The sequence below is a fragment of the Rhineura floridana genome, chromosome 2 (genome assembly GCF_030035675.1).
Source record: "Rhineura floridana isolate rRhiFlo1 chromosome 2, rRhiFlo1.hap2, whole genome shotgun sequence".
NCBI lineage: Eukaryota > Metazoa > Chordata > Lepidosauria > Squamata > Rhineuridae > Rhineura > Rhineura floridana.
In genome coordinates this window covers 53,687,815-53,703,682 of record NC_084481.1, presented here as the reverse complement: position 1 = coordinate 53,703,682, position 15,868 = coordinate 53,687,815, and the positions used below count along the sequence as shown (strand labels likewise).

The 15,868-nt window shown below is 44.1% G+C and overlaps 1 protein-coding gene across 12 annotated transcripts in view; it reads left to right on the top strand.

Annotated features, from left to right (window-relative positions):
* Positions 1-10,203: 10,203 nt before the first annotated feature.
* The window catches only part of MARCHF7 (membrane associated ring-CH-type finger 7), a 45,548-nt gene continuing 39,883 nt past the window's right edge, over positions 10,204-15,868 (top strand). For 5 of the 12 annotated variants that reach the window (XM_061608673.1, XM_061608674.1, XM_061608675.1 and 2 more), the window contains exon 1: positions 10,353-10,544. The gene's annotated coding sequence lies outside the window, so the exon portion shown is untranslated. Of the gene's footprint in view, positions 10,324-10,351; positions 10,581-10,741; positions 10,801-15,868 lie in introns of those variants that run through there. The other 7 variants (XM_061608676.1, XM_061608668.1, XM_061608670.1 and 4 more) reach the window with 6 other exon arrangements.

Sequence of the window (15,868 nt, the reverse complement as noted above, 5' to 3'; positions counted from 1 at the left end):
CCTAAAGGTCAAGAGAGAGAAATATAGCCAGAACTCTTCCAATAATTTGATGGCATAGTTCAGGAGTAATACATTGGGGGGGGCAGAATAGTAGTGGCACAGAGATGGCAAGGTTGGGGGTACTTTGGTGGAATGGAGCACAAGCCTGCAGGTGTGTGCCCACCTGCTGCAGGATGGTGGTGCCACCAGCCCTGAACTTGCAGGCACCTTGTCCCATCCCCATTCAGTGAGTGGCAATGCTGCCATTACTGAGAGAGCACTACTGTTGCAGAATCTGGGATCTACCCTGTGTTTTACTAGAACCTCAAGAGCCACCAACTACAGCCAGGTGCAAAAGACATACGTCTAGTATGAAAGAAAGTTGCTGAGCACAGGGTTATCAGAACTGAGATGAGCTCACAGTCTTTCCACACACAGATCTATTCCTACTTTCCACAAGTATTCTTAATTTCAGTTGTCAAATTTCCAAACGGATGTGTGTCCTTTTGTTGCTATTGTTAAACAACTGGAAGCCAGAAGCGCTTGCCAATTGACTACAAATCTCCCAGGGATCTACCAACAGATTACAGTCTATCTTCTGGCCATCCCTGCACTAAATCATTTGTATGGGCACAGGCCTACTTTGCAGGGTTGTTGTAGCATGGTTCAAAGGAGTGCTTGCAAGAATGAAACTACAATTGCAGAGGTAAGATTCTTCCAAACATTGCCAAAGAAGGCATTGTCAAAAAAGCAATGTCACCTTTCTACTGCATATCCAGAAATTGAGAAGAAAAAAATGTGGAAATGCTCATCTCTGTGCAGCTCTTACCTTCTATGTCAAGTGTCAGGCATCAAAATTAGACACACCTGATGTTCAAACGCATGATAGTGGCTGTCTCCATTAGAAATTGCTGTCAGAAGTAGCTTCATCACATGGTTTTATGGTAACACAAACCTTCCTTGTAGGGCTGTAATATTTTATTTATCTATTTATTATTTGATTTGTATCCTGCCTTTCCTCCCAGCAGGAGCCCGTGGTGGCAAATACTCTAGATCAGGATGGTTGGACTTCATGGTTAGACTAGATCAGGATCTAATACTCTAGATCAGGATGGTTAGACTTCCGATTTTTGGTGTTGATTGAACTGAGCTCACAATATTTCCACACAAAAATCCACTCATTATCCCCCACTTTCTTCTTTTCAGCTGTATAATGGTGGAGTGGTCATTTTCTTGTTTTCATTGTGAAACAGGAGTCTGAAATCCTCACTGATCTTCTGCGAGTCATCCTGAGATACACCAATAGATTTTATCTACTTTCTGCCCATCCTCCATTTAAAGTGCTATCCAAAAGCTAAACATTAGGACATAGATCAGTGGTTCCCAATATGGGGGCCACGAGGTAATCCAGAGGGGGTGGTGAACAGTAAAGAATTTTTTTTTAAAGTCTTCACTCCCTGGATACTGTCTGCTCTCCACTGCCTCTGCAGATGACACCTCCTCCTTGCTCCAAACGAGAGGGGAGGGCTTTTGCTGAAGTGCTAGCGCATCTTTCAGGGGCACCAAAGGCAGGCATCTGCCTCTAATATACATGGCAGACATCAAAGGAGGCTGAGGGTGGAGCTACCAGAAAAGTGGGAATTACTACCACTGACTCCCATCTCCTCACACTGCCACTGCTGACGTCCTTACTCAGAACGAGAGGGCTTTTTGTGAAGCAAAAAGAAGCAGGCCTGCAAGGAAAGGCCGCTTTCCCCCTTCCTTCCTGGCACCCAAGCTGCCTTCCTGGAGGGAGAGGGTCATGAAATTTTTTGAGTGTATAAAGGGAGTCCCATACTCATAAAGGTTGGGAACCACTGACATAGATCATAAAAAGAGATACTTATAATCACTTTTTGATACTGAGCTACAAACATTTCCACTGAAAAACCATAAAAGCCACAGCCCAGAACTTTCCTGTTTCCCAAATACCAGGAAAGGCTTTCCAGGGGACAGAGTATGTTATAGTGGGAGCAGCGGGCTGGAAAGCCCAATTAATAAATATTTTCCCCCACATTTATATTTTTAGTGTAGTTTTGTGTATTCAAATGCATTATGTCTTCAAGAAAGAATCAGGTGTTGGAAGAATAGTTTCAGTTCATACTCTTTTAAGCAGCTTGTTTGTGTTGCAGACCCCTCCTCAAAATATTTTCATATATAAATATTCAGTATATTTAGGTCGAACTTTCACAGATTTATCTATGAGTAAGTCCTATTGATCTCTATAGGACTGTATAGAGATGTATAGGATTGTTCCATGAAAGCCTACACCAAAAACCATACATACTCTAATAACAGGCAATGAAAATGCAATATTTTAATAACTATAATTATGATAGTTACAAGTTGGTATTTTCTTTTTAAAAGTTGGTGTTTTGATTTTAAAAACTTAAGAATCTGCAGGAAAAAGGAAAAGAGTAAAACTACATTCCTGTTTCTGCCAACACTCTTTCTATTGAATGCACCCCTTGACAGGAAACAGTTTCAGGAAGTATAACAGACCCAGCATGCCTTGCCTTGTTGCCAATAAAAGGGAATTGCTTCAATGGCACATTTAATAAGTGTCATTGAAGCCATTTTCTTTCCCTGGAAGCAAATGTGTATATAATGGAGAATGTACACTCATTGAATGTTACATGTGAATAACTGTATGAGTGTAGAACCCAGCTACTTGTGTACCTAGGTACATAGACTGTACACTCATTGACTGTAACGTGTGAACAGGGCCCATGAAAACCCTATTCATAGGGTTGCCATAAGTTGGGGTCGACTTGAAGGCAGTCCATTTCCATTTTCAAACATGAGTGCACAGAAATAAATCCCATTGAACTCAAAAAGTATGCAAATGATCAAACCCACCCTCCCTTCTCCTCCCACCTATCTCCTCTCTCTTGCTCCTTCCTTCCCCCTTCCTTTGCCCCTCCCTCCCCATCCTCTTCCAATCCCCTCCTTCCCCTTCCTCCCCCTCCCCCTCCCCTTACTCCTCCCCATGGTCAGTTTTACCTATCTTAAGCATGATTGCACAGAAGTAAATACCATTGAACTCTATAAGCATGCAAATTATCAAACTTGCCCTCCCCCTTCCTTTGCCCCCCTGCAATACGCTCCTTCCCCCCCCTCCTCCCTCATGGTCAGTTTTTCCTATCCTAACCATGATTGCATAGGAGTAAATCCCATTGAACTCAATAAGCATGCAAATGATCAGATGTGCTTTTCCCCTCCTTCCCCCTCCTCTCCCTTCCTCCGTCCCTCCCCTCTTCATTCTTCCTTATCCCCTGCCCACTCCAGCCATCCCTCCCTCTCCCTGCCTGTCAGTTTTGCCTATCCTAAGCATGACTGCACGGGAGTAAATCGCACTGAACTCAATAAACATGCAAATGATCAAACCTGTCCTTCTCCTCCCCTCCTGCCTGCTCCTATCCCAGTCCTCCCCTCTCCCTTTCCTCCTCTCCCTCCTCCTCCTCCTCCCCCATCCCCTATGGTCAGTTTCACTTATGCTAAGCATGATTGCAGGGGAGTAAATCCCACTGAACTCAATAAGCATGCAAATGATCAATCCGGTCTCAGCAAACTTGGACAGGATCCCATTTCTTACCTCCCAGATTAAAAAGCAGGGAAATTCACTAATAGGCAAAAAACTTTGCAGTTTAATAATGTACCTATAGCCCACAGATATTTCTATGAAACTTTAAAAAGCAGGAAAATTGGGCAGCTATAGTGAATGCACCAGGGGAGCAGGACACCTGACCTCTCTGAGATACTGGACTGCACTACAAATTGGTCACAATGCAAACACCATTTGGGTTGGTCTTTCACAGTCCAATCCACTTCCTGTGTAGCTTGGAAGAATTTGGTAACATGTGCCTCTGAGCATATGGTGAGTGGTGGCAACACCTGCATTCAGCCCCAATAATAGAAAGAAGACATGTGCTGTGCTGATCTTGTTTTAGCAGGGAGGAAGCAACATTATTAAGGCAGTTGATATAGTTCAGATATAGTTCAGGCACTTTAAATATGTCTGATTTCCTTTGCAATTTTAATGAAGTTTCCTATAGGAAATCATTTTCTTTTGTTTCTATTTCTGTGAATATGTGAAGTACAGCAACACTTTGAAAATTTACACTAAAAAAACTCCAAAAGTAATTGTGGAATAATGGCACTGACTTCTGCAGAATAGTCTCCAGTGGACCTCAGGAGTGTCTCAGTTTGCACAAGATAAAACAGTGGGAGGTGAAATATATTCTAGCAAAATGCTAGGTGTGTTCTATGTTTTTAATTGACCGTGCCCACCTTGCCTTCAATGAAGTGGTTTAAACATAGCAGGCTGTCTGCGGTGGCCAGGAATGCTTTTGGACAGTTAAGACTAGTGCTGTCAAGAATTTGCACGGCACTTTGCAGACAAAATCGTTCAGATTCGTTCCGACTTGGATGCTATAGTTGATACAGACTCAGTGGATGTAACTTTGGCTCCTGCTTGTCCAATAATAATGGATTCTTTTCAACTTGTACAACCCGAGGATGTGGACAGGAGGTGAGGCCCACCACATGTCTGTTAGACCCTTGCCCTTCCTGGCTTATTAAAAGTGCCAGACGGGGCCTAGCCAAGTGGGTGAAGGAAGTGGTCAATGCCTCCCTACAACAAGGCAGAGTTCCAATGTGCCTAAAGGAGGCAGTTGTAAGGCCTTTGTTGAAAAAGCCCTCCCTGGACCCCTCTATTATGGATAATTATCGGCCAGTGTCTAATATCCCATTCCTGGGCAAGGTAATAGAGCATGTGGTGGCCTCCCAACTACAGGGATTCCTGGATGAAACGGATTATCTAGTTCCATTTCAGTCTGGTTTCAGACCTGGTTATGGGACGGTGACGGCTTTGGTCGCCTTGGTAGATGACCTACGCAGAGAACTGGACAGGGGGAGTGTGTCCCTGTTGGTTCTGCTGGACCTCTCAGTGGCTTTCGATACCATCGACCATGGTATCCGTCTGGGTCGCCTTACCGGGATGGGACTTGGGGGCACTGTTTTACGATGGCTGTGTTCCTTCCTGGAGGGTCAAACCCAGAAGGTGGTGCTGGGGGATTCCTGTTCGACTCCTTGGCTGTTGGCCTGTGGGGTCTGTCAGGGTTCAGTTTTGTCCCCCCTGCTATTTAATATCTACATGAAACTGCTGGGAGAGGTTGTCTGGAGATTTGGGGTTCGGTGCCATCAGTATGCAGATGACACCCAACTCTACTTCTCCTTTCCACCTAATTCCAAGGAAACTGTCTCAGTTCTAAACCAGTGTTTGATAGCAGTGGTGGACTGGATGAGGGTGAACAAGCTGAAGCTTAATCCAGACAAGACAGAGGTGCTCCTAGTCAGTCGAAAGGCGGATCAGGGAATAGGGGTTCAGCCTGTGCTGGATGGGGTTACACTCCCCCTGAAGACGCAGGTTCGCAGTTTGGGTGTGCTCCTGGACTCAGCCTTAAACCTGGAGGCCCAGGTTTCTGCGGTGGCCAGGAATGCTTTTGCACAGTTAAGACTAGTGCGCCAACTGCGCCCGTTCCTGGAGTCGTCTGATCTGGCTATGGTGACACATGCCTTAGTTACATCCCGCTTAGACTACTGTAACACGCTCTACGTGGGGCTGCCTTTGAAGACTGTTCGGAAACTTCAGTTGGTGCAACGAGCTGCAGCCAGAATGTTAACTGGGGCTTGTCATGAACCTGTAATGGTCATGAGTTATTAAAAATCTAATAGCAATACTTTGGCTCCAGTAAGGGACTCTGGGAGACGGTTACAGTTGGAAAAGACAAGCCTTTGCCAATTTGCAAATCTGAGTTTCACTTCCCAGCTGAAGATGGTTAGAGAAGCCTTAACAAGCTGCACCTGTTTATCTTTGCTGATTAGCAAGTGCCTGGTACCCAAGGTCATCCTTGGCCTGTACAGTTGGAAAACACAGTTGGGAGGGGGGCCTGAAGGCGCGAAAATGTGAGAAACATTGAGAAGAAAGTTACATCAGCCAATTCCTGATTGGTCAATTAATTTTGGACCGTTAGGATCCTTTTCCCTTAAGTATAGGGCTAGAGACCCATAGCCTTTGTTCTCTGTTCTCTGCCTATGCTGACTGGCACCAGAGTTCCAAACCTTTCTGCCTTATGGTTCCAGGGGTTGCTTATGGGAAGGCAACCTATGTCTGGTTCCATTGCTTTATGTTGAACATCCATCTCTCTTAGGAGAGGTGCCACGCAACCAACTACCTCGTGTGTAAGTAGTTAGGTGAGTTAGTTTGTTATTTTCTTGTTGTGTGTATGAATTCTCTTGTAAGAACCTAAACCCCTGTTGGGTGAATGGTCTTAAAGGATTACTTGCTGCTATATCTTATGTGCACTTATATATCTTAATAAAGCTACTTCTATTTAACCTTGTGTGTTCAATTGAGAGAAGGGGTGGTTCTGGATTCAGTACCTTGACCAATCTCAGTCACTAACTACCAAAGAAGGTTAAGAAGTTAAAGGTTTGGATTTTAAGTGTTAAACCAGAGGTGCCTGGCAAGGAGTGTAACTGTGACTCTTGCCTTTTAGGACCTTGGTTTTATATATCTTCTGGGCTCAGAGATCCCCTGGCTCTGAGTGGACCAGTATACAGGGGTGGTGGCAGCCTACCTTCTACCTTGCAGGGTTGTTGTGAGCGTACACAGCCTTGGCAAGGGTGAAGTAATAGCTTTTTGGTTCCACTCTCATTTCCCTAAGGGTGGGGGTCTGAGTCTGATGCATGAACCCAGTACCTTGAGGGTCTGGGGGTCATGACAGGGCTGGTTACAGGGACCATACAACTCCCCTGCTGCAACAGCTCCACTGGCTGCCAGTCTGTTTCCGGACACAATTCAAAGTGCTGGTTATGACCTATAAAGCCCTATACGGCTTAGGTCCAGGCTATTTGTCAGACCGTATCTCCCTATATGAACCTGTCCGGGCCCTGAGATCTTCAGGAGAGACCCTTCTCATGATCCCAACACCTTTACAAGTGCGACTGGTGGGGACACGAGATAGGGTCTTTTCAGTGGCTGCCCCTAGGCTTTGGAACTCCCTCCCTAGGGAGGCAAGAATGGCCGCCTCTGTGCAGTCTTTCCGCCGACAGCTAAAGACTTTTTTCTTCCGGCAGGCCTTTGGAACTGAAGGTTTTAAGGGTAGTGACTGAAGAGGATGCTGTATGTTATTGTTTTACTTGTATGCTCCTAAACTGGGTTGCAGTATTTTAAGAGTAATTGGTTTTAACATCTTAATAGTTTAATCCTTTTTTAATGCTGATTTTATATATTTATATGTTTTATATTTGTATAGGTTCTTAATGATATGTACTTATTTTTATCTGGAAGCCGCCTTAAGTTCCAGTTTGGAAAAATGGCGGGGTATAAATAAAGATAATTATAATAATAATCTTCTGTTTTTGAATAGCTAGAGTCATTGCTGAAGTAGCAACATATTGTAATCAGTCTGATTTTACATCAAACTGCAGTTTCAGATTCCACTGTTAATGCACCCAAAATAGAAATAGAACATAACCTCCAATTTGAAACACAAAAAGTTGTCTTCACCATCATATGACATTGACCAATACAAAGGCTTTGAAATTAATAAAAATAAATTTGACACAGATTTCTGGGATGAATAATGAGGGCAATAAAATTTTCTAGTTTAGATTCTCTGTAGAAACATTAGCAACACAGGAAAGAAGCAAAGTAAGAAGAACATCAACAAACATACAAAAATATAATTCTCCATCTTTGGAGATGGCAGGTATTGCCACCACTCACCATATGCTCAGAGGCACATGTTACCAAATTCTTCCAAGCTACACAGGAAGTGGATTGGACTGTGAAAGACCAACCCAAATGGTGTTTGCATTTTGACCAATTTGTAGGGCAGTCCAATATCTCAGAGAGGAGTTTAGGTCTCCTGCTCCCCTGGTGCATTCACTATAGCTGCCCAATTTCCCTGCTTTTTAAAGTTTGATAGAAATATCTGTGGGCTATAGGTACGTTCTTAAACTGCAAGGTTTTTTTCTCTATTAGTGCATTTCTCTGCTTTTTATTCTGGGAGGTAAGAAATGGGATCCTATGCAAGTTTGCTGAGAATGGATTGATCATTTGCATGCTTACTGAGTTCATTAGGATTTACTCCTCTGTAATCATGCTTAGGATAGGTGAAACTGACCACAGAGGATGGGGAGGGGAGGAGGAAGAGGAGGGAGGGGAGGAAGGGCAGAGGGGAAGAGGGGAGGGGAGCAGGCAGGAGGAGAGGGAAGGGTTGGTTTCATCATTTGTATGTTTATTGAGCTCAATAGGATTTACTCCTGTGCAATCATGCTTAGGATAGGTAAAACTGACCAGTGGGAGGGAGGGAGGGGGGTGGAATGGGCAGGGGAGAAGAAGGAAGAGGGAAGGGGAGGAGGAAGGGAGAGGAGAGGAGAAGGGGGGAAAGCCAGGTCTGATCATTTGCATGCTTACTGAGTTCAATGGGATTTACTCCTATGCAATCATGATTAGGATAGGTAAAACTGACCATCAGGGAGGAGGAGGGGGTGGGGAGAGGAGAGGGAAGGAAAAAGGGAGAGGAGAGGGGAGCGGAGGAAGGGGGAGAGGGAACAAGGGGATTGAAGGGGCAGGGGCAAAGGAAGGGGGAGGGCAGGTTTGATCGTTTGCATGCCTATTGAGTTCAACAGTATTTACTCCCATGCAATCATGCTTAAGATAGGTAAAACTGACCATGGGGAGGGGGAGGGCAGGGAAGGTTTCATCATTTGCATGATTATTCAGTTCAATGGTATTTACTCCCATACAATGGTGCTTAATATAGGTAAAACTGACCATGGGGAGGAGGAGGGGCATGGAGGGGAGGAGGAGGAGGGGCAGGGGAGGAGATTGGGTGGGTGGGCACTGGGCAGAAGGGAAGCCAATTTCCGTTCCAAAAGGAAAACATTGTGAACAGTATCATTCTTTTTCAGCCTTTCCCCCACCTTTTTATTCTACAGCAGGCACACGTAGCCTCCCTCCTAAATTTAAACCAAAGCTGTCCCTGGGCACATCCACACCAGGCCATTATTTCACTTTAGACAATCATGGGTTCTCTCAAAGAATCCTGGAAAGTGTAGTTAGTGAAGGGTGCTGAGAGTTGCTAGGAGACGCCCTGTTCCCCTCACAAAGCTTCAAACAGAGCAGCTGACTGTTAAACGAGTCTGGCCACTGGACCTCTGTCAGGAGAATAGGAGTCATCTCTCAGCACCCTTCACAAACTACACTTCCCAGGATTCTTTGGGAAAGCCATGACTGTCTCAGGTGAAATCAAATTCTGGTGTGGGTGTGGCCCCCTGATTAGGCAAGCCAAGCAGCTGTGAGTCTGGCTTTTAGAACACAGACAGTTGGTTCTTACTGAGCATGCCCGACATTATCATTGAGTTCAATGTAAAGTTTCTTAAATTAATTAAAATTAGCTAGACATTTTTTAAACTGCAGAAAATGAAGGTCGAAGTATGGGGCAAGGTCAGTAATAGGATTACAGGTACTCTGTGAACACGGCTGATTTTTAATGAATTTCAAAAATTATGAGAACTCTGGCAGAAAAAAAATCCAACAAAGGGCCTGGTTCCTCCCCCCCTCCTTTTAGAGGTTGAACTCTCAATTCTCTCTGTTTTGTGTATCGCCATGAAAGTTTGGAGGGTTGTTAAGCAAGCATTTCTGAGTTCAGGACTGTAAGTTTTGTAAGGTTTTATTTTGAAATGAGCTTATGGGAAGCATCAGAATGGCATGGGGGTATTTCCAATTTTACATTGCGGAATGCGAAAAATCCGTGCTGGCTATAGTATACAGCAACTCTTGTGGCTGTATAATACTGTAAGGCTACAATCCTACATGCTCATCCACTTGAGAATAATCCCAGGGTGCTTCCACATGAGGATTTAAATTTGCAAACGGGCCATTGAGATATCGGACACGAGATGTTGGCAACAGTTTTTATTTATTTATTTGTTGAATTTCCCGGATTAAGTTGCTGGTGTTGGAGAATTCAGGCTGCTATTCTGAAGCCAAGGCCATCGTATGGATCCTGCACCATTTAACTCAATGGGGCATATACTTCCACGGCAACATGCACAGACTGCGTGCGCACATATTACACCCCGAGTTACACTACGTAATGCTAGCAAGTGACGTGTGCCACGCGTCAGAAGCAGCCAGGGCGAAAGTGGGGACAGCAGCATTTGCTCTTCCGCTTTCCCGGCACCCTCTCGGTCCCGTTTTGGCTCTCTTCGACCAAATCGGATAGTCATAAGGTAAGGTTCGACTGGGGTGGTCCCTACTCTCGCGAGAGGAGTTTTTTTTTGGGGGGGGAGAAACTCGCGGCCGGCCGGGGCCGTTGGCTCAGCGGTGATTGGCAGGCCGCGCTGGGTGGCTCCCTCGTTTCAGCCTTGAGCGGCCGCCATTGTCAACTCAACGAGTAGCTGGAGGAGGAAGCAGAAGCGAAGAGCCGTAGTGGCGGCCAAGTGGCAAGCAGGTTGTGTCTCGTGTGCCACCTTGGGGTGGGGAAAAGGTAGCAAGTAGGGGGGGGGAGTGACCCTGATCTGGGGGTGGGTGTTGGTGTGCTGAAGGCAAGCGTTCACAGTTTTAAAGCTGGAGTCTCCATCTTGTGTGTGTGCGCGTCGGCTGAAGCCCTTGATCCAATTTTCATTCCCCTTTCTTTTCCCTTGTAAGGCTCTGAGGGACTGGCATGACTCTACAAGCATCCTGCTATCCAGCAGTCCGACGCTTACGTATGTAAAGGATCTCTTTCTCAGCCAGTGACACGTATCTCTTTATGCTGTCGAACATGTAATCGAGGAGATGAACTCGAAATCCTCAGTTGCTTTCACCCATAAGCGTGCCCAGAAAAGGGTGGAGGATAGAGAAAGCAGTCTCTTCTAACTCCCCCACCTCCTGTTCTTGTGACACAGTTCGTTTGTTTTGTTCCAGTTGCCTTTATCAGATTTATATCTTGCCCTCTCTCCTAGGTGTGTAGGTGTTCCCCATTTTATCCACGTGTCAACCCTGTGAGTTAGGTCAGGCTGAGAGCCATTGGCCTAACCTGTAGGCTTCATTGCTGATTTGGAATTGCGGCCCAGGTCTCCCTAGTCCATTTCCAATGCTGTATCTAGTGCATCCCACTGGCTCTCAAGAGAGTTTGCTTACTGTAGATTATTTTTGTCAAATAAATGCTCTGGAACAGGCTTTGACTGACCCATTATTTATGGTATTACCTTCTCTTCAACTATGCTGAGGGACAGCTTGACATACATTCTGGGTCTACTCTGATTTTATCATAAGTGAATGGAAAGCTCCTTGTTCCAGTTTTTCCTTTCTGCTTGACCCATTGTCAGTCAGATTGGCATTTTGCTCCCACACCCTGAGAGAGATGATTGGCAAAAACCTTCAACAACTTAGCTGGACTGCAATTCTTGTATGCATCAACATGATTTGATGTCTGGTTGCTCACAGCTGAATATGTGACTTGCCTCCATTTAAAAGTATTGTGTTTAAGGTGGCATGAGCTGATAAACCTTTGGCTGTGGTCTTAACTCAGAAATGGCTGTTAACATATGCAAATCTTAATGTTGCAGTGATGAATATGTAAATTTTCCCGATGTTTAGTGCTGTTATGCTATGCAGCACTGATAGTCTTCATTTCCCTGTTTAGGATATCTAACTTGCAGTGTAGAAGTAGCCCTGGGAGTGCAGCAACTTGTGTCTCCTGTGCCCAATCCTGAATTAGTGCAAAAGTTTGGAGTTGCTGTCCTTTGAACATGATGGGTGGATTCATGACTACTTACTCATGAGGTGATAATTTTCAGTCACTCTGTCATGATCTTCCCAAGACTGCCCTCTTAGTCTCAGGATGGGATAATTGCAAAAATATATTTGTAGGAAGAAGGCAGATACATACATTTGTCCCTTAGGAGAAACATTGCTTAATTTGGGGTCTTCTGTATGGGACAGTGTGTGTTTCAATTAGTTCTAAATCCTCACTGTTGTTCAGTGTTGCAATAGCTTTTTTGCTAACAATGATGCAAGGGAGGAAGTTGGGAAAGTTTTTTTTTAGCGTGTACCAATAGCAGAGCCTCCTTGTAAGTAAGCTCCACCCTTAGTCTCTCTTTGTTGTAGCATCACTGTGCCAACTCTGAATCTGCTTGCCATATCCTTTTCCTGCCATTGTCAGCAGGAAAGGAGGTTGGCTTCTTTAGCTGGGTATATAGCCTTGTTTTTTCTCTCTCTGTTTTTTTACTTGGCTAGGGCCAAGCTAAACATTATAGCAATATGACCCAGTGTGGGTTGTATTTATATGACTGGGGGCAGGGTAGTGGATGGGAAGAAGAGAAGCACAAATCTCTTCCCTTCGAACTGCTTCTCCCTAGCTATTTTTATCCTAGCTGGGGTTATGTTTTGGACACCACTGAAAATAAAATAGTGGTGTAAAGCAGTTAGGAGGGTGGGTGGATATTCAGGTCCTCCCACCTGCCCATACTGTACTTCAGATACACCTCCCCTTACCATTTGAATTTAGCAGCAACCCAAATCTGATACAAATCTGCTGATATAATGTCTCCTTTGGTATCTGGGTCTACTGGTTCACAGCTGTTTGGAAATGGAGCAACAGCACCTCAGTCTCATCTCCATTATCTCATTGTGTGATCTGTTAATGTTGAATTGGATTTTGACAAACATTTACTTTGTGATAATAGACTGCCAGGACCCCTTGGTTTAGACTTCCACTGCAATGTGTAGATAAGCCTCCACTGTCAGCAAGGGTAATTTTAAGCTGACATTTGGTAATTCCTTTTTTTTACTGTATATTGCATTGCAGAACTCCAATTTTCTCCTAAGAATTTCAAACAGACCATTATGTGAAAGTATCTCTAATTAGTTCTTGAATACGGAAAAAAGAAAAGTGATAAACAACTTGTAACATTTTCAGCATTGTATACTCCTCTATTGAGATTACTACTCTGTTAAAACCTGGTTTTAGGCTGAGGCATTATACAAAAGGCTTTCCTATGTGGTTATTCACAAATAAGATGTTACTTGAAGTGTTTTGGATCACATTTTCAAAGTATCTGTACTTAAGTCAGGCAAACATGAAAATGAGGTAATCTGGTAGATTTGAACTCTTATCAAATAAGAACATAAGAACATAAGAAGAGCCTGCTGGATCAGGCCAGTGGCCCATCTAGTCCAGCATCCTGTTCTCACAGGGGCCGACCAGGTGCCTGGGGGAAGCCCGCAAGCAGGACCTGAGTGCAAGAACACTCTCCCCTCCTGAGGCTTCTGGCAAATGGTTTTCAGAAACATACTGCCTCTGACTAGGGTGCAGAGCACAGCCATCACGGCTAGTTGCCATTGATAGCCCTGTCCTCCATGAATTTGTCTAATCTTCTTTTAAAGCCGTCCAAGCTGGTGGCCATTACTGCATCTTGTGGGAGCAAATTCCATAGTTTAACTATGCGCTGAGTAAAGAAGTACTTTCTTTTGTCTGTCCTGAATCTTCCAACATTCAGCTTCTTTGAATGTCCACGAGTTCTAGTATTATGAGAGAGGGAGAAGAACTTTTCTCTATCCACTTTCTCAATGCCATGCATAATTTTATACACTTCTATCATGTCTCCTTTGACCCGCCTTTTCTCTAAACTAAAAAGCCCCAAATGCTGCAACCTTTCCTCATAAGGGAGTCGCTCCATCCCCTTGATCATTCTGGTTGCCCTTTTCTGAACCTTTTCCAACTCTATAATACCCTTTTTGAGATGACAACCCTGAACAATTAACAACCCTGAACAATTTAGTATCGTCAGCAAACTTGGCCACTTCACTGCTCACTCCTAATTCTAGATCATTAATGAACAAGTTGAAAAGTACAGGTCCCAATACCGATCCTTGAGGGACTCCACTTTCTACAGCCCTCCATTGGGAGAACTGTCCGTTTATTCCTACTCTCTGCTTTCTGCTTCTTAACCAATTCCTTATCCACAAGAGGACCTCTCCTCTTATTCCATGACTGCTAAGTTTCCTCAGAAGTCTTTGGTGAGGTACCTTGTCAAAAGCTTTTTGAAAGTCCAAGTACACTGTCCACTGGATCACCTCTATCTATATGCTTGTTGACACTCTCAAAGAATTCTAATAGGTTACTGAGACAGGACTTTCTCTTGCAGAAGCCATGCTGGCTCTGCTTCAGCAAGGCTTGTTCTTCTATGTGCTTTTTCAAAGCCTCTCATCAAAAGTTCAGAAGAAAACGTTAGTCAAGGGATAAGGTGAGTGATAGATAATGGGATAAAGAGGAAGCAGGGATAGAAATAAACAGATGGACTTAACAAGGGAGAAAAATAAACAGTAGCATCTTTTGGAGATTGATATTGGGAATGAGGGCTGCTTAGATGACTTCTAATAACAGCTGGACAAACTTCACAAAGGACCAGCTACAGAGGTCCTCTCTTGACTGCTTGAGGAAAACTTCATTAATGTGACTGCCCTGCCGGTGGTGCTCTGTGGGCAGTTAGAGAAAAAGAGGTCATTCCAGGGATAGATCGGGAGAGACTTTGGATCCATTGGATCCAAATCTTCTGTCCTCTAGAACTGGGAGAAAGCGACAACAACCCTAGAGCATCTATAGTTATTCTCTCTCCCATTGGAACCAATGGGAAGGAGTGGTTCCTCTGCCAAGGATCCTCCCCCTCCGTAGGATGCTCTGCTCATAAATGTGGGAAAGTAATTCAGACCCAAAACTACTCTGCTATTAGCCTTTTTGAAATGGGTAGATGTTATTCTAAGTATTCTTGAACTGAGCCGCAGTTCTGTGTTGTTGTTGTTGTTGTTATGTGCCTTCAAGTGAATTATGACTTACGGTGACCCTATCAGTCAGTGACCTCCAAGAGCATCTGTCATGAACCACCCTGTTCAGAACTTGTTCAGAAGTTCAGGTCTGTGGCTTCCTTTATGGAATCAATCCATCTCTTGTTTGGCCTTCCTCTTTTTCTACTCCCTTCTGTTTTTCCCAGCATTATTGTCTTTTCTAGTGAATCATGTCTTCTCCTGATGTGTCCAAAGTAGGATAATCTCAGTTTCATCATTTTAGCTTCTAGTGACAGTTCTGGTTTAATTTGTTCTAACACCCAATTATTGGTCTTTTGCAGTCCATGGTATGCGCAAAGCTCTCCTTCAACACCACATTTCAAATGAGTTGATTTTTCTCTTATCTGCTTTTTTCACTGTCCAACTTTCACATCCATACATAGAAATCGGGAATACCATGATCTGAATGATCCTGACTTTGGTGTTCAGTGATACATGTTTGCATTTGAGGACCTTTTCTAGTTCTCTCATAGCGGCCCTCCCCAGTCCTAGCCTTCTTCTGATTTCTTGACTGTTGTCTCCATTTTGGTTAATGACTGTGCCAAGGTATTGATAATCCTTGACAAGTTCAGTGTCCTCATTGTCAACTGTAAAGTTACATAAATCTTCCGTTGTCATTACTTTCGTCTTGACGTTCAGCTGTAGTGTATGGGATATCATTGGCAGGATACGAGTCAAGAACAGCAAAGTTTCCAAAGATATGGCAGCACTGAAATAGTATCACAGTTCAAGGTAGCAGAGGAAAAATGTTTAAAAAGTAGTCCTTGCAGAAGCAAACTTAAGAGAAAAGAACATTCCTTGCAAGACACAGTATGCAGAAAAACTTTGTAAATGTATGGAATGAACTCCAACTTTGAACACACTGCATCTTTCTGCATCTTTCACAACTCCCTCCCTTACCCTTTTCATTTTTTGTTTGAATTTCTGCTATTCCCCATCTAGCCTGGT